This window comes from Balaenoptera borealis (assembly GCF_965194805.1).
Source record: "Balaenoptera borealis genome assembly, chromosome: 17".
Taxonomy (NCBI): domain Eukaryota; kingdom Metazoa; phylum Chordata; class Mammalia; order Artiodactyla; family Balaenopteridae; genus Balaenoptera; species Balaenoptera borealis.
The window spans coordinates 67,034,997-67,053,736 of NC_138876.1; the positions used below are offsets into that span (position 1 = coordinate 67,034,997).

The 18,740-nt window shown below is 38.6% G+C and overlaps 1 protein-coding gene across 1 annotated transcript in view; it reads left to right on the plus strand.

The window, feature by feature from the left end:
• The window catches only part of LOC309614787 (uncharacterized protein), a 379,456-nt gene that overhangs the window by 79,449 nt on the left and 281,267 nt on the right, over positions 1-18,740 (plus strand). The gene's annotated exons all lie outside the window — the stretch shown is intronic.

Below are 18,740 nucleotides of genomic sequence, written 5' to 3' on the forward strand. Positions count from 1 at the left end.
TCCCCAAATATGTGAAGACTTTATCTCAGTACCTCGTGCATAATAAGTGCTAAATAAGGGCTATTGCATTTATTATTATTAGCGGGATTCACAATCCCTTTTTCCCATCCAAAAAGTGGATAAAAAATGAAATAAATTTAAAGTAGAGGGGAAAAAATCTGTTTGTTCCCTGAAGGCCAAGCAAAGGCTCATTGGTATCTGCCTCCATTCTACTTCCTTCCAAGGTGTCCTCTGTATCCCAGAAGAGATTTGGTAATTACATCTCCCAGAATCCCCTTCCCCATGTGAGGAACCAAGATTTTTGTTGTGTTAGAAAGTAGATACAGATGTAACACTCATGAGGTTAAATGAAAACCCTGTATCCCTGAGTTTGAATTGGAAGTATCAGTATGACCTAATGATTTATTTTAACACACACACACACACACACACACATTCCCCAATGTGTCCACTGAAGAAACCTGTGAACAATGACCAACACAGGAGCAATGAACAGCCCTGTTGCACAAATTGTGACCTCCAAATATCATGTCCTGCTGTAAAGAACTAATACCCCTTAGAGAGATAGCTGATTATAAGTCTTAGGGCAAGGAATGAGCAGGGTGAGGCTACCACATCTTGTCATAACTACAAAGCAGGGAAGTGATCTAGTGTTTTGTCAAAAAACACCAAGGAGCCAACTTGAAAAGGCTCGCCTGGCCAAGGATTAGACAACTGAGTATCAGTAAAAATAACAAGAGCAAGTTCATAGTGATACTAAACACAAAAAGCCTCATTGATCGACTTTTGAAGAAAACTAGGAAATAAAGAATGAATGCCCAGTAACTCAAGGACTTGTCGTTTTTTTTACATCCTAAACCAGTTGACTTTTCTGCAACATTGCCTCACTATTGGGGCTCTTTCTGAACTTTTGTTTTAGAACCCAGGGTCCTATCAGCCAGCTCTTATTACACATGCAGCCATTACTGTCCTTAACTATTAAAATGCATAATGAGGGCTTCATCTTTTATGATACTGGGTTTACAGGGAGTCACTAGAGAGAGATCTTCCAGAATATAGTCAATATACAGACAAACATTAATTGAAGACGTATTAGGGATAAGACACCTCCCTTGTCCCTAAAGAGAGCGAATACCAGAACACCAAGCCAAGCCAAGTCCCTGCCATCAAAAATCTTGCTTTTTTTTTTTTTTTTTTGGCCGCTTGGCATGCGAGGATCTTAGTTCCCTGACTAGGGACCAAACTCGTGCTCCCTGCAGTGGAAGTGTGGCATCCTTACTACTGTACCGCCAGGGAAGTCCCTCCAAAAGCTTATATTTTTAGAGGACACAGTTCTACATAAAAGAATGAAGAAGGGGATGGAAGTGAAATGACTGAAGGACATGAATGGGCCAACTGGCAAATGGTTCTGAGTAACAAGTGTACAATAAATAGACTGATGGGACATAAAATAGAAGCAAGAGAGAAGTATTGTGAACGTATTTTTCCAAAGCTATTACTTTCTCCTTGTTAAAGAAAACCTTTAACGAGGTGTTAACATTATGCATTTTAAATGTTTTGTCTCCCCTTCTTTTTGGATTATTCATCTCATCACCCTCTGACTTAAGCAAACATAAAGACGAAAGCTCTGATACAATAGGAAGTGCTAGCTCGCAACACACAATTTTAATGTAATGACTCTTTTCCTCTGAGAACTGCTTTTGAAACTCACCCAAACTTACTCAGAGGAAACTCATTTTGACTGTAATGGCTACGTGTGTAATGAGATTAGGCTGAAAGAATCCTGCTCTTTTTTTTCAGGCTAAAATATATCAGATTTGAAACCCCTTTTCAATCTGAGAGTAAAGCAGGAATAGTCACTGGTGAGCCAGTGGTGGTTTACAAGTGTACAAAGCTTGCAGTTTTATTTTCTCCACACAAAGACTGCTTTTATTACCAACAGTATGCTCTCGCTTGGGAGTATCAATTCTAGTGTCTAAATCTCCAGGTAGAGGCATTTCCTTGCCCAGGAGTCTAATAAGCATGCCAGAAAACCACACGGAGTGGAATGCTATATGCCTCCCGCTAACCTGGGACCATCATCTTGTTAATTTCCTGGTGCTCATGTGTATTTTGTTAACTCATCAATTCAGTGGTTTCTGCATATTTCACACTTTACCATATATGTCAGAATAATAGTACACGGGTGGCATTTGTAGTTAGGAGGGAAAAGACTTGTCACAAACAGTTCTCTGGCTTTCAAAAAATGGCCCCTGAAAGAATTCTTCTTAAGTAATGAACTCTGGCAGTACTGTGTCATTCTGGGCTGCAATGTGAACATTTCTGCTTTCTAAAAGTCCTTCATGGTCCTGTTAATGTGCATTACGCACCCACATACACACACACACACACACACACACACACACACACTAATTATTTGAACACATGGTTCTCTGAACTCTTCTGGAACATATATCTGCATAATTCATTTTGGCCTTAATCATATACTGCCTTGTATTGTTACTTAATAGTTCCATGTCTATAAGTTCTATTGTCCCAGGATAAAATACTTAGATCATAGAAGACTGGGATTAGGTCTTACTTTTTTTTTAATTGAAATATAGTTGATTTACAATGTTGTGTTAGTTTCAGGTAGGCAGCAAAGTGATTCAGTTATATATACATACATAAGTTCAGTTTTATATATATATATATATATATAGATAGATTCTTTTCCATTATACGTTATTATATGATATTAAGTATAGTCCCCTGTGTTATACAGTAGGATTTTGCTGGTTATCTATTTTATATATAGTAGTGTACATATTTTAATCCCAAACTCCTAATTTATCCCTCCCCACCTTTCCCATTTGGTAACCGTAAGTTTGTTTTCTATGTCTGTGAGGCTATTTCTGTTTTGTAAATAAGTTCATTTGTATCACTTTTTAAGATTCCACATATAAGTGATATCATGTGATATTTGTCTTTCTTTGTCTGATTTACTTCACTTAATATGATAATCTCTAGGTCCATCCATGTTGCTGCAAATGGCATTATTTCATTCTTCTTTATGACTGAGTAGTATTCCATTGCATATATATACCACATCTTCTTTATCCATTCATCTGTTGATGGACACTTAGGTTGTTTCCATGACCTGGCTATTGTAAATAGTGCTGCTATGAACACTGGGGTGCATGTATCTTTTCAAATTAGTTTTCTCTGGATATATGCCCAGGCATAGGATTCCTGGATCATATGGTAGTTCTATTTTTAGTTTTTTAAGGAACCTCCATACTGTTCTCTGTAGTGGCTGTACCAATTTACGTTCCCACCAACAGTGTAGGAGGGTTCCTTTTTCTCCACACCCTCTCCAGCATTTATTATTTATAGACTTTTTGATGATGACCATTCTGGCTGGTGTGAGGTGGTACCTCACTGTAGTTCTGTTTTGCATTTCTCTAATAATTAGGTCTTATTATTTTTTTAATCACTGTCCTCTCTCCCTGCTCCCGCCAATGCCCAATACATGCCTCTGTACATAACTATTGCTAAAGAAATACAGTAATCATCATCTGTAGCAGCATCACTATTAGCAATAATAATGATCAGTTATTAAACCAAGTGCGGAATTGGGTAGTGTGCATTCATAATCTTATATTTTATACCCCTTGCATATTTTAGCCACATATTAAATTTATAATAAAATATTTCAAACATTCAAAAATAATAAAAGTTTACGTACCCACCATCATCAATGTAACAGAAACCTCTATTATGGACGTTTTCATAGGTATTTATACTGAAGCTTAGAGAGGGTAAAGTAACTTGCCAAGATTTCACAGTGAATAAGGAGCCACTCTAATTGAAGTGTGGGATTCAAGAATAAAAAGGACAAGATTTTTCTTTGTAGATAATGGAGGTATCATTATTGAAAGGGTTAAAGCAATTTCCAGAATTATCTAATGGATGGTCAGAAAGTTGCTTATCAGTTGTGAAAATATGGCCAATATTTAAAAGAACTTATTCCACAATCATCCCAGAGGGCTTCATTGATCACCCACTCTTTCCTCTTCCTCTTATCTCATGGTTTGGTGATTTTTATAGCATGTTTCCCTTATTTTCCATGAAACATTTATGAGATCCTGCCACTTTAAAGTGTTGTCCTAACTCCAAAAGGCAAATGTAGAATTGCTACAAGTAAATGTTAGTTTCATTTTACCAGTGCTTCGGATACATAAATGTCAAAAGAGTTGGAGTTCTTGCTTGGAAAAATGTTGGACTTTGGGGGAAAATTATCTTAAGAATTGTAATATCTCCAGGCTATAAAATGCAATTGGAAAATACTATGAAAAGGGTCTTTCTAGTAAGAGTTTTCATAGCCTTACTTCTGACTGTGACTGGAAATTCCACATAATAATTAGAATGAAAATTATTTCAATATTTTTAGGCTTAACTGGAAAACGTAGTGCGAAGGAAAAAAAACCCTCAATAGTTCTAAAACTTAGGACCTCACAAGCATCTTAGATAATCATAAGGGAAGTATGTCTTGTTGGGGAAAATACTTTCATGATGATTCTTTAAAACCTGTATCTCTGTTACTAAGTAAAAAGACGAAGATACCGATTGCTATTACTACAAATGTGTCTTCCTAAATGTCTTACCAATATTTTAACTGAGTGGAAATCAGTTCCAGAAGTAACAGTCTATCAATCCTTCAGTCAAAATGACTTATTTTCCTAATAGACTCTCTGCATTTACCATACTCTGATAACTGATTCTTCAAACATTCATTTGTTAAACTGATATCTGTTAAACGTGCATTGTGTGCCCAGCATTATACTAGAACCTAAGTGGAATACACAGCCTTCATCCGCAAATTGAGGAGATTACCATGGAAGATAAGGCATGTACCTATAAGCTATAATATAATAAATAAAGAGTTAAGTACCACAAGTGAGGTAAATGTAAAGTTTTACAGAAGATCTGAGGACAGAGAGAGAATTTTTTTCCTAAAAGAAACAAAGAAAGCTTTTTGGAAAAGGTGGAATTTAAACTGGGCCTTGAAATATTGATAGTGGTTGGATTTGTGGATCTAGAAGGGCATTGCCACCAGGAGAAAAATAGGAATAGATGTGCAGAGGAGGATAATATGGAGCATGTACCATGACTCAAAGTAGGAGATCTCCGAGCCAGCGAAATGGGTGGGGAAGATGACTGAAGCCAGTCCCCAGTCCCAGACAAGACACACATCCTTCTTATAGACTTGCTATGCCATTCTGAGGAGTCCATACTCTTCCTTTATATTCTTGCTTCAGAGAGACTACTGCAGGGTATACAAAATGAATAAGAGCAGAGCAAGATGGGACACAGGATATAAGTTAGGAGCCTTTTTAAAAAAATGGTAATGAACACTATTTAAAAGTATTAAGGCAAATAGAAAAGGAAGGGGTTAAGCTAGAAATATAACAGAGGAAGACGACATAATACTTTGGAAAATTGTAGCTGTTACAAGGAGGGAGTTAGGAAATGTTGATTAAGCATTAAAGATATCTTGGGAATATTGACTCACTATGTTGTACACCTGAAACTAATATGATATTGTAAATCAATATACTTCAATAAAGAAAGATATCTTGGTTATTTAAGAAGTGTGGATGATAGTGCCATCCATAGAAATATAAAATACTGAACAAAAACCAAATTTGGAAGGAAATATAATGAGAATTATTCCAAACAATGAATTTCAATGCTAGGCACAATGCCCAGTCCCAGTAGGAGTGACAGATCACTAGATGCCTGTCCCCCAAAAAATCTGTTTTCCCTTCTTCCATAGCAACAGGGACATCCTGCTGAAGACTCAGCCTTCCTTCCACATTCAGTGTGGTGACATGACTAAGTCAGGGTAATGACATGTGAGCTGGAGCAATACAGACCCCTCTGGTGCTTGGTCTTCAAACACTGGGCATGCCCTCTTCCATTTCCTTTGTCTCCTTTTCGCATGCTGACAGGAAAGTGATCCAGCTCTGGCCCTATATACGTAGACAACAATTTAGGGGGACAGAACTGCAAGGTGGAAGAGTCCTGGGTTTCTGAATGACTTTGTAGAAATAGGTGTTCCACCGACTTGTGAAATAAGAGAAAGATGAACTTCTGCCTTATGAAAGTCATTGTACTTGGATAGCAGCTTAACTCTCACCTTAGCTAACATAGTAGGCACTTCATAAATATATATTGAGTGAACGATCGAATAAATGAATTAAAGAATGAACTTAAGATCAATTTAGAACATTAAAATAAACATATCCAGGAGACAGAGGGAAACACATGTCCAGAGTGAAGAAAAGCAATTAAAGAAATTTGAATAAGAATAGACATATGTATATGTATAACTGAATCACTTTGCCGCACACCTGCAACTGACACAACATTGTAAATCAACTATAGTCCAATATAAAATAAAAATTTAAAAACAAAAAGCAGAAGATTTGCTATTTACCTATATGGATTCATAGTTGAGACTGGATGAGATTGCTGAATCAAAGAAAGAGGAAGGAAGGAAGGAAGGAAGGAAGGAAGGAAGGAAGGAAGGAAATGGCCCCAGAGACAGATGTGGAGGAGCCAAGACAGATCCTTACAGACTACATTCATGTAGAGAAAGAATGTCATGTGGAAGAAGAGACAGAGGAGGCATGGTCAGAGAAGTAAGAGAAACAGGAGAGATGAGTTAGAGTCATATATAAGCCAAAGTAAATGAGTTTTTTTTTTTTTAATTTAGTTTTTGGCTGCTTTGGGTCTTCATTGCTGCACACGGGCTTTCTCTAGTTGTGGTGAGCAGGGGCTACTCTTCATTGCGGTGCGTGGGCTTCTCACTGCAGTGGTTTCTTTTGTTGCGGAGCACGGGCTCTAGGCGCGTGGGCTTCAGTAGTTGTGGCGCATGGGCTTCTTTGCTCCGCGGCATGTGGGATCTTCCCGGACCAGGGCTTGAACCCGTGTCCCCTGAATTGGCAGGTGGATTCTTAACCACTGTGCCACCAGGGAAGTCCCAGTAAGTGAGTTTTGAAGTGAAATATTTCAAGGAATTGGGAGAATCGGATCAGTGATGTGAGTAGGTGCTGGGCAACTGTGGTGGACAATCATCTTTCCAGAAGTTTGGCCGTGGCCCAAAGGAGGAACAACGGAAGCCCGGGAGAGTTGGAGAGAATGGCAGGATCAAGAGAAAGCCGTGTTTGGATAGGAAAACCATAGCATGTTGGCAGGGTGAATGGAAGGGACTTTTGAAGAGGGGAAATGTTAACAAACGTGAGTGGAGACGGGGTGGGGGCCAGTTAATTGATTCAGCAGTGTTTCAGGATGGGAACAAGGGATTAGGTAGAGAGATTAGAATGGAATAGGAGGAAGAGGTGAAGTGGGGGAGAAGCTGGATGAAGATGCAGGGAAATTTTGAGAACAGGAAGGCCAGGAAGTAAGAAGGGAAGCTGAGGGAGTTTGGTCTCTACATTCCTCTTGTTTATCCACCCACAAGAGCAAGGCTCACTACAGTATTCCCTACAGTGCTCTACAATGCTGTTGGCAAACTGACATGAAGCTTATGTCTATAGCACAAAGCAGCTTGATTTCTCTATCAAGACAGAAAAAAATAATAATGCTGATTTTTGTGTGCTGCTACCTATCCAAATAAAAAATACGTTTTTCTAAACCTGTTTCTTTTCTTTTTCTCCAACACTAGGAGAAAATATTTACTTTTGTATTTTTCCCTTGACTGTGTAATCTTAGCATTGAGTAGTAATCAGAGATCGTGTCAGTTTTGGGTTCAGTTTCTTTTGATAACTTGTACAATATAGTTTATTTGATGGTCTACAGTTGTTTTCCTTTAATTTGACAAGTTACTAGACATTTATCTTTGCATCATCATCATCTTCAGACAAGTCCTATCTTTCTTAGAACCACTGTTAGAGCATTAGTCACAACCAGAGGAAGGCATGCAACTATTTTTTACCTAAGAACCTTAATAACATTAAATAATAAAGAACTGTCAAGCAGGTGCTAAAGTAGAAACTGAAGGAGAAAATGTACTTTTGTGCACCATGTTTTCAAACCTTTGAACATCATGTAACTTAGCCATGATGTTTATACATTATAAAGTCCAGGTAGAGACATGGTCATTCGATTATTAACAGTTTTATAATGAATGAATGAATGAATTGAACATAAACGATTACTTTCCATGTATTTAGTGGTTAAAAGTGCAGAATGTATCTTATGGGGCCCATTAGATGTTTCTTATGTCAAACTTACAGAAGCTTACTAACAGGCCAGTGATTTTTGAAAGTCTAAAGTTGACTATAGCAGCATACCTTGGTTAGAACACTTAAAATGATAAAGTAAAATAGATGTATTATTCTTTTATGGAGCAGGATTTGAAGTCAGAAATACCTAGAGTTCACGTTGTGTGACTTTTGGCAAGTTATTTAGTTTCTTTATGTTTTACTTTCCTCATCTGTCCAAAGGGTGTTGGGTCATGACCTCTGGGAGCTTCCTAGGTGTAATCTGAAACTGGTCCCCAAACACAGAGGGCAGGGAGAGACCCAAGAAAGAGGCAGACCATTCCAGGTTGGTAGGTGGTAGGTTTAATAAGCAAACGAACTTATGAGGCTGGTCTTGAGTGGCCGCAAAATGAGTAGTTTTCTGTACTTGCCCACCAAATCTTAAAAGTTTATAGAGAGGCTTTAAGGGGGTTCAGTCATGTATTCAATCCAGATGGTCTCAACAGCACCTTACTCTCCCAAGGCTGTGTCCTTGGAACGGCTCCCACTGTGGGAACAGTAGGTAGAGCGTACATTCCAAAGACAGGGGAGGCGTGAGGAGCCTCTGATTACCTGGGTCCAGCTCCAGGGTCAACCAGTGGTCACATCCTCTTGATGACCTCCTCCAACAAACGGACTTATTTGTGACGAAATAAGCTATAGCTTACTTTAAAGTATTTTCTGGAAGTTGTAAAATTTCCATGTAGTCATTCATTTATTGATTCATTCATTCAATAAATATTTCTCAGGAAATACTGAGGGCCAGACCCTGGGCTCACCTCCCAGGCGATTGACACATTGGCAGGAACAAGCCATGAAGGGTCTTGTTTAACATATTAAAAATAAGGGCCTTACTCAGAAGACAGTAAGGAGCAAGTGATGAGATTTTCTTTTGAGGGAAACTGTCCTGGCATAGAGAAAACTGATCTAGTGCTGAGAGTGACTGAGGCCAGGAGACAGACTTCTGGCTACCATATTCTTTTATGATAGCATCTCTTCATTGAAGAAAATTTGGGAAATACATTTTAAAAAACTGTTAGTATATTGTTATATTTTCTTAGGGCAACCATGTGTCCTGGGTTTTCCAGGATAGACCTGATTCAGGTACCTGCTCACATTATTCCCCAATGTACACTTGTACTTGTTGGACTTGTGCAACTATACCAACGAACTTCCAATTCACAAGGATAGAGTGAGAACGTGTTATCTTTTTTTTTTTTTCAGATAAGCAAAAATTAGCTTTATTTGCTTTACATTTTCATACATTGTCCTCTAAAACCATCATTTTTTTTTCCAAATTTTTATTTTATATTGGAGTATACTTGATTTGCAATATGTTAGTTTCAGGTGTACCGCAAAGTGATTTAGTTATAAATATACATATATCTATTCTTTTTTGGATTCTTTTCCCATTTAGGTTATTACAGAGTATTGAGTAGAGTTCTCTGTGCTATACAGTAGGTCCTTGTTGTTTATCTATTTTATATATAGTAGTGTGTATATGTTAATCCCAACCTCCTAATGTATCCCCCCCCCCTTTCCCCTTTGGTGACCATGTTTGTTTTCTAAGTCTGCGAGTCTGTTTCTGTTTTGTAAATAAGTTCATTTGTATCATTTTTTAGATTCCACACTTAAGTGATATCATACAATATTCGTCTTTCTCTGTTTGACTTACTTCAGTTAGTATGATAATCTCTAGGTCCAGAGATCGTGTTATCTTTAAGTTGCTTGAAGGCAGAGTCTGTATTTTTCCAGAAAAAAGGACAAGAGTAGTGAGTATGAGTAAAACAGTAATGAGAGGCAGCACAGTTGGCCAGTTGTTTGAGGACAAAGAGAAAAAAGAGGAGCTGGTAAGGTCCCATCAAGAAATTTGTATCCAGAATCCCAGTGATTTTTCAGCCATAGAGTTGAAAAGCATTGTTTGGCACAATCAGTGGTGATTTGAAAGTAATGTCATCAATGGTAATAATGTAAATGACTTACTTTTCTCTATAAATTAAAGCAGATTTAATTGAGTGGAGGTGCAGTTAGTCTGCACATCATGTGGAACACCCAACAGGTTGTTGTCATCTAGGGAACTCATCCATCATGTTTGTTGGCAAAAAGAAGGAGAACCACTACTGAGATTACAGGGTCAAGAAGGATTTTTAAAAGGAGAGAGACATGGTGAAATTTGCATTTTAGAAACATCACTCTAGATATTGTAGGAGGCAAGACCTATTAGGAGGCTGTTGGAATAATCAGATGAGAGGTGAGGGGTGATAAAGATCTGAATTAGGGCTGTGGTAGCGAGATAGAAAGTAGAGGACAGATTAGAAAGTAGGAAGTGCCCCCCCGCCAAAATTTATGTCCATTCAGAACCCGTGAATGTGACACTATTTAGAAATAAGGTCTTTACAGATGTAATAAAGTTAAGATGAAGCCATACTGGATTGGATTGGCTGTAATCCAACATGAATGTTGTCCTCATAAGAAGAGGGAAGTTTGAACACAGAGACAGACATGAGGACATGTGACAATGCAGGTAGAGGTTGGAATGATGCAGCTGCAAGCCAAGGAATGCCAAGGATTGCCTGCAGCCCAGAGAAGCTGGGAAGAAGCAGGACGAAGCAAGGAAGACTCTGCCCCTCAAGCCTTCAGAGAGAGCATGGCCCTGCCAACACCTTGATTTTGAACTTCTGGCCTACAGAACTGTGAGAGAATAAATTCTGTTGTGTTAAGCCACCAAGTTCATCATAATTTGTTACAACAGCCCTAGAAAACTAATATAGGAGGTAAAATAATTGACTTAATCTTTGTTTGGATATGAATGGAGAGGGAGATCTTTGGTCATAGGGAGTGAATGGACGGTATTCCACTAAGCAAGAGCATAGAACAGGTATCAGCAAACCACAGCCCTCAGTTAAAGTCTACTCTCTTCCCCACCTGCCTCCATATTGTTGTTAATACAGTTTTATTGGAACACAGCCACGCCCATTTGTTACATATCGTCTGTAGCTGTTTTCCTGCTACAAAGTTGAGGAGTGTTGGTAGAGTTGGTAGCAGAGACTTCATAGCTTGCAACGCCTAAAATTTTTACTATCTGGGCCTTTGCAGAAAAAGTTGCCAACCCTTAGCATGCAGGAAGAAGAGAAGATTTAGGGCTGTGATGAATTCAAAGTCTCTACAGGACAACTGGGTGAATTATGTTATGGCATCAACTGAAAATAAACTCACAGAAATATTTTAGAAAGTCCTACATTGATTTGACCTATCAGTGGAAAAAGAAAACTATAAAATCAGAACTGTGACAGTGACATTAAATCATTGCCCCAGAACGATTAATATTTACTTCATTCAAGATAAAGGGGGAGGGAATAAACCACGATGCACCTTCTCCAAAAGCAAACTAAGCGTTTCATGTCATTCTGGTACTATTTACTTTCTACCACATTTTTCTTCCATAAAAGGCAACCATTGTAGAGCCTCATTATTGCCTGCAGGGAAAAGACATTCCATGATGTTGGATTGTGGTCTAAGGAGAGTTTTCTAAACTGTGAAGTGGTCATTCACTTCTAAGTCTGGGAACACTTTAAGATTTCTTATCCCTCGCATTCTAGCATATAACAGTCCTTCTGAGCATTTCCTACTTAATATCCCCAACAGTAGAAAGAGGATCGCATAGATCCTAAGTTGAGGGCCTGTCCAGAAGGGATGCACGGCAAGGTCAGTATTTCTTCAAACTCTCATGTTTAATCCTTAAAATACATTTAAATTCGTGGTTCTATTCTGTAATAATTTTGTTTTAATATAAAACAGTGTTTCTTTGAAAACTGATACCCAAAGTAGAGCCCACATGTAAAACTTACGGCTATAGAACATTTTAGCATTACCAAGAAATCTTGAGAGGGCCCTAATACGAGTGTGTTGGAAATATGTTTTCCTGCACAACACTAGAAAATGTGTATTACTCATTATTCAAGGAAAAGAGCAGACAGACTGGAATCACAGACACAAATACAAGTTGACAAAACGATTTTTGTCAGGATCAGGAAGTTCTACAGTTGCTTCCAAGGCCTTGTATTAAAATTCATAGTGATCAAAAATTATATCTGGACTATCCCCGCCTTTCTGCTGTATCTTTGGCAAAGGGCTTCTGACTGAAAAACCACCCACAACTCTAAAGAACAATAGCAAATTCAAATGTGTTCAGTCTACCACTGAATATCCAAATCATATTGCACCACTATCATTGGACATTTTAATAACAAAATAAATTCTGGTTCATCTAATGACAAACCAAATCAAAAGATTATTCAAGATTTTGAGATTCTGCATCTTGTATTTTCTATGGAGCGGTAGTTAGTAAAGAAACTGCCAGAGAAGTTAAAGCTATCGCCAAATGATATGCATGAGTTACTTTGGCCATAAAACATTCCACTTGTGGGTAAACTGCTTTGGCTGAAGGTGGCCATTGCATTATCTTGGTATCTGGAATATCTTAGCTTAAAAGCAAAGATTGGAAAGCATCATGACTTTGTCAAAAGCATGTTCTTTTCCATGATAGTGGATTAAGAAATCTTGGCCAAGACTCCATAGGAATTTTGCAGAATGAATTTGTGTTCTGATAAATCAGCCAACATGGTTCACAATGCTTTCTTTCCCTTCCATCTCAGACTTAACCTACTAAAATGAAATCAGGGCCAGTTATTCACAACCTACGGATTTTCAGGTGCCATTGTTTCCGAAAACCATCAGCTGGATTTTAGGAATTCGTGGGTAGCTTGCCCAGGTTGTCACCATCATCCCTCATCTTTCTGAAGGAAATAATTAGCCAGATGAGAGTGCTAATGACTTGAGGATATCATGAGAGCAATTGTTGGAAGAGAATGATGCTGCAATTCTTTCCACATAAATGAAAAAAAGAATCTGTTTTGCTGAGATGCACATCAGGTGCCTACGTACCTTGACTAACTCAATCCAGATTTATGGCTGCATGAGTGTTTAAGACAAGACCATATTTTAGTGGTTGCTTTCTTCACTAATTTTACCTGTTTCTATTACAAACAAGAGGTTTTGCTAAGGACTGTTGGGCTAGAACAAGTGTTGCTGCTACTTCAATTGAAATCAAATTCTTTGGGTAATTTTCGTGTAGGAAAATAAGATTTTCTAGATGAAGTAACTTAATAAAGGAGTGAGGTTCACTCTAAGTAAGGGAAAGATAAAATAGCATAATTCTCATGCCAGCAAGAAGCTGTGGAAAATAAAAAGGGCCCTCACTGTAGATGCCGGCTTCAGTTTTTCAGGCTGAACTCAAGAGAGACAGCAGTCTGATCTCAGGAGCATCCTAGGACCCTAAGCTACAAGGAACCTTCAAAGCATCAGAATAGCCCCATATATGCTGCATAAATGTTTGCTGAGTGATTAAATGACTTAAATGAATAGGCCATCTTATCTATCCACGAACCATAAAAGAATATGACTGTGGTTTGGATGTTCATGGTGATGTAGATTAGAGGATATAAGATTCACAGATTTCTAGAAGTAAAGCTGTTCTTCCTCTAACCCATGTGAGAAATATGCAGAAAAGTACCCACTCTGTGTGAGGAAAAGGCTTGCTTAATCTCGACAAATAAGATTTTACAGAGAGATAAATTGAGAGCCCCCCCCCCCAGAGTTCATTCATCCACCAGTTAGTTACTGAATGCTTATTCCATGACCACATGTAATAAGCAGAGCTTAACTGATGGAAACTGTTAGTAAACAAATATATAAATAATATATTTGGTGGCGATTCATGCTCTGAAGACAAATGAAGCAGGATAAGGGAGTAGAGAGTTGTCGGAAAGGGACAGTGGTCAAGGAAAGCTTTGACATGATATTTGAGCAGACATGAGGAACATAAATACTTTCCCTAAAGCAGTGAAAAAATGGCTGACCGAGGATATTTGTGTGGTTGTCTCATTTGTCCATTTGTCCAGTTCCAAAGTTGTAAACCTTGGGGTTAGTTGCTGATAGTTGAACTTCTATTTCCTGAACATCCTTGACTGTCTTGCAGTAGTCCTTTTGGGCCCTTGAGATCTGATCGTCTCCAAAGGGAGCCAATTCCTGGCTTTCCTGAGTCCCAGGAATGAGTCTGTTTCCAGAGCACAGATGAGCATTCGGGTACCACAGTATTGTTCTGTGATTTCAGGTCCACTTGTGTAATTCAACATCGATCTGGTATATATCATTCTCCTTTTGAGTTCCTGTTACAGTGCAACACAGAGTATTAGAATAGCAGTGATGGCCTTTTGACACAGTCCACTTTTTTTTAAATGATATGAAATGAGGCTTTGTCCAGCTCTTCCTTTGAAAATTTGTACAACAATCTACTGAAGCTTTTAGATGAATTAGAATCTTTCTTTCCTCCAATAACAAACAGGAAAAACACTCATCCATTAATATGATGGCAGTTGAATCTTCTATCTCATTCCAGGAGAGCCACTGCTGTCAGTGATCAACTAGTAAATGGATGTTTTGGTCAATAACTTTTAAGGACAAATAATAATTATGCTCCAATCAAAGCCATTATTTTTGACATCTAGTTAGATAATATAAAACAATTTCACTCAACATATTAATGTATTAGTTATTTGAGGATGGACTTAGGGGCCAGTTTCTTCTAGTTGGATGCATGGGGATGAAGCCTGTGAAAAATGAAATGTGCACTGGATGTCTCATTTCAGAATCAGAGACTTGCTAATGCCTCGGCTAAAAATCTCTCAGTAAGGTTATTTCTTTCATGATTTAAACTACAGAAACCTGGGGCTTCAGTGAGGTACTAACTTAAGCGCTGGATGAATCCAAAGCTTCTATTTAAGTCACTCTTGACTGCCAGCAGTTATGAGGTAAAAGAATTAACCTTCATGAACGTTTATATAAATAAACAGGGCTGGAATGGATCTCAGAAATTACAGATTTAAAATATCAGATTTTGTGGTAAGTAACAATTTTGGTAAGTTTTCCCAGGAAATTTTGAACATAGTACCCAACTTACCAGCTAGTTGTGTTTCAAAATTATATTTGTAAGTTGATACGAAGTCAGAGTGCATTTACAAAAACAATGGTGCTATAATGGTGTTAAAAAATGGAAATGAGCTTATTTAATATTTATTTAATCTATATTAAGATTAGGTTATTTGTTTAATCCATATGAAGACAAATTATTTTAATTTACAATTTTTTAAAGTTTCTAATATATGTTATTTCAGGTATTGTAACAAAAAATGAGCTACTAAAAGGCTCTGGGGTTAAATTGCCAGATGAATCCTAGCTGCTAGTTACCAGCAACACAGGTTGGGCAAGTACTTACCTTGTTGGCTACAGTTTATACAACTATATAAGAAAAAGGGTACTACTAATAATAGGTATGTAGAGATCTTAAGTTTTAAATGGCATAGGCCCAGTGCGTGGTGTATGTAAACAGTCCATAAATGCCTAAAATTGGCCAAAGAGTATGATCCCATCATAAGCTAAAGCATTTCATCTTCCTGCTGCTGTGATACCAGCATGAGAAATTAGAATCAGGAGGGCCTTGCGCTCCTCTTTGGTGGGCCAGTGTCCGGGCCTAATCATCAATTTGGTTTTGACAGAGCAGCCTCCTTGCGAGAAGGGAGCATATAGCTAAGAGGGTCTGGGAACATGGTTCCCCTCCCTCTTCCCTCCTGAAGCACCAGGAAGACCACCCGGAGGAAAAGGCAGGTGGGACAGAGGCCCGGCTGAGAGGACTTCCAGGCCCTTCAAATCACACGGAATTGAAAGGCCACAGGTCCATGGCTTCCTCTAAAGGTTTCTTTGGGGGGAACTTCTTTGCGTCTGTCCCCAGTTTGCCTGGCACCTATCTCTTCTTCAGCTCACGGGCGTCTTGGTGGTTTCTAGTTCCTGCAGACGAGCTCTCGCTGTCCCCACCTGCCTCGGGCCAACATCTGGACTTACTGTTAGCATTGCAACCACCCTTTGGCTTTATTCAGCCAAGTCGTAGATCCAGGGCAGAGGGAGCGGCCAGAGCGCCGGCGGTGGGGTGGTGGTGCTGGGGAGCAGGTACTTGGCGGAGACTGGGCGACCAATGCCAGTGCTCGTTTCCCATCCCAGAACCCGGTCCGCCCTTCCCACCTCATTCATAGGGGCCTTCTTCGTCCTTTGAAGGATATATTTCCTTTTTCTTTCTCAACTCTCTGTCCTCTGATCCTGTCTCCCTCAGTAACCACGATGATAGCTGCTGAGCAAGGAGAAAACACAACGGCTTGAGGAATCCATCTCACCTTCATACTTGTGTATAGGATTTACCCCTGTCCTCGGCATGGTCTGGGTGGACCTTTAAGAAGTTAGTGCAGGAGAGACAAGACAAATGCTAAAATAAGTAGGTAATATTACATATTATACATATAATAAATATAAATAAAATGTAATATTTTACATAATATATAATAAAATATATGTAATATACGATACATACTAGTAAAAATAAAAATATGTATAATATATAGAGTAGTATTCTTTATAAGCTCATTACATTTTTCTAGAGGAAAACAAAAGGCCCATTAAGTTGAGTATATGTTGCTTTACCTCCAAAAAGCAACACAGATCTTTGATAAAATGTAAGTGTCACAAAATGTATATGCAAGAAAGAGAGAGAAAACTCCGTTTGAAAACAGCAAACACGACACCGGCTGGCTGTTGATTTTTGTGGAGTGCGAGGCTAAGGGCAGTGTTTGTTCTTATCTCCACCCCATGAATCATAAGGATAGGAAACACTCTAGTAAGTATGAGATGAAAAGAATCACCTGGTTGAATCAGCCTCCTGTCTTTGTGGTTATAAAGCAGAGTTTTTTAAGCTCCGCCTCAGGATAGAATTGGGGCGAGGGACTGGACAGCACGGGATAGGCACGGCGAAGATGGTTACGAAGGGGCAGCTAGTTGCTTCTTGCTGCGCTTCTCCCCCAGGTGGCTGTACACCCAGTCTGTGTTTTAAAGACCTGATTTTCCTTCTTCACGGACCAGATCATCGACAGTGTCTGGATGTCTGGAAGGAACACATCATCAATGGCCAGATTTTTCTGGGTGGGACAAAAATCTCTAAACAGAGATTTATTTTAATTCCTAAATTTAATTTAGGACTTCAGCCCCTACCACCCCTAGCATCCCTGCCCCTGTCTCCTGTGACCAGTGGCTGTCTGTGCCCCACAGATCCCTTCAGAAAACTGCCGCTAAGTTAATCACTGGGTGGCACCCAAGAGCCAGAAAAAAGATGGATCGAGTTGCAGACACTCTCTAATACACACATTTTAACAATTTCCTCCATCCTCAGCAAAATTATGCTAATATTTTAGTTGAGTTTCCTCAAGTCTGGAACTCAAATTAAGTCTGTCTGTTTCATTTTTATGATAGTGCTTGAAATCACTTGCAGACAAGGGGTTGTTGGGCCATGAGATTTATAGTGGCAGTGCCACAAAGGTCAAACACATCCTGAGGAAGAGGAAAGCAATCTGTAGAACCAGTGTTTTCACTGCAATAAAGTTTATAGCAGCATTAAGGGAATAGTTACAAATCAGTCGGATGGTGTTGATTTCATTGAGAATAAGTGTATTTACACTTGTAAGCTTTCTCTCAATAATATTCTGAATGTTTTACACAATGGGGTTAGTGAAGGTTGGATCTGGGCATATTTCACAAGTGACAAAATTTGTTTTTCTTTTTTCCACCCATCCTTCTACTTGTTACTTTCACAAAATGGGTTTATAATGGCTCAGTAGGGGCTGAGTAAAGGTTCAGCAATTTTCTGAGATTTCCAACAAAGTCGAAGATGCTGGAAAAACTTGGAAAGCAAAATGATTACTTGTGTGTATGTATGTGATAAAAGATGAGCTAAGTCTAGAGAAACAAAATGTACCTAATACTAAAAAATTCTTCTTTTTAGGTAACTAGTAATTAGTTCTTACTGCAGCCAATTTTGTTTCATTAGAATTTCTCATTGAACGTTCAATTCCCGTGTTTAAAGGGCAAAACACAGCTACCCCAACCTATATAAGACCTACAAAGAATTATGTTTATGGTCAGCACAATCGTTAAATAGCTTCCTTCTGTTACTCTATATCACAGCACCCAGTTTCCTTCATAGAACTAAGCACTATTATTTTTTGTAGTTAACTGTAAAATAATTATGTGATTATGCTATCATTTGTATTAATTGGGCTATTATTATGTAATTATCTTACCTGTTGTTTATTTCCTTATTTATCATCTATCTTGTCTGCTAGATTGTAAATCCCACAAGGGCAAGAACCTTTTCCTATTCCCAGAGTCACAGGACCTATGTGTGAGTCTGGCACTTAGAGCTCAGAAATATTTATTGAATTAATAAATGAATATTGCTATATTCTCAGGACTCTTCCACATAGTGAAAACACTTTCTCACCCTCAAACCAACTCTAC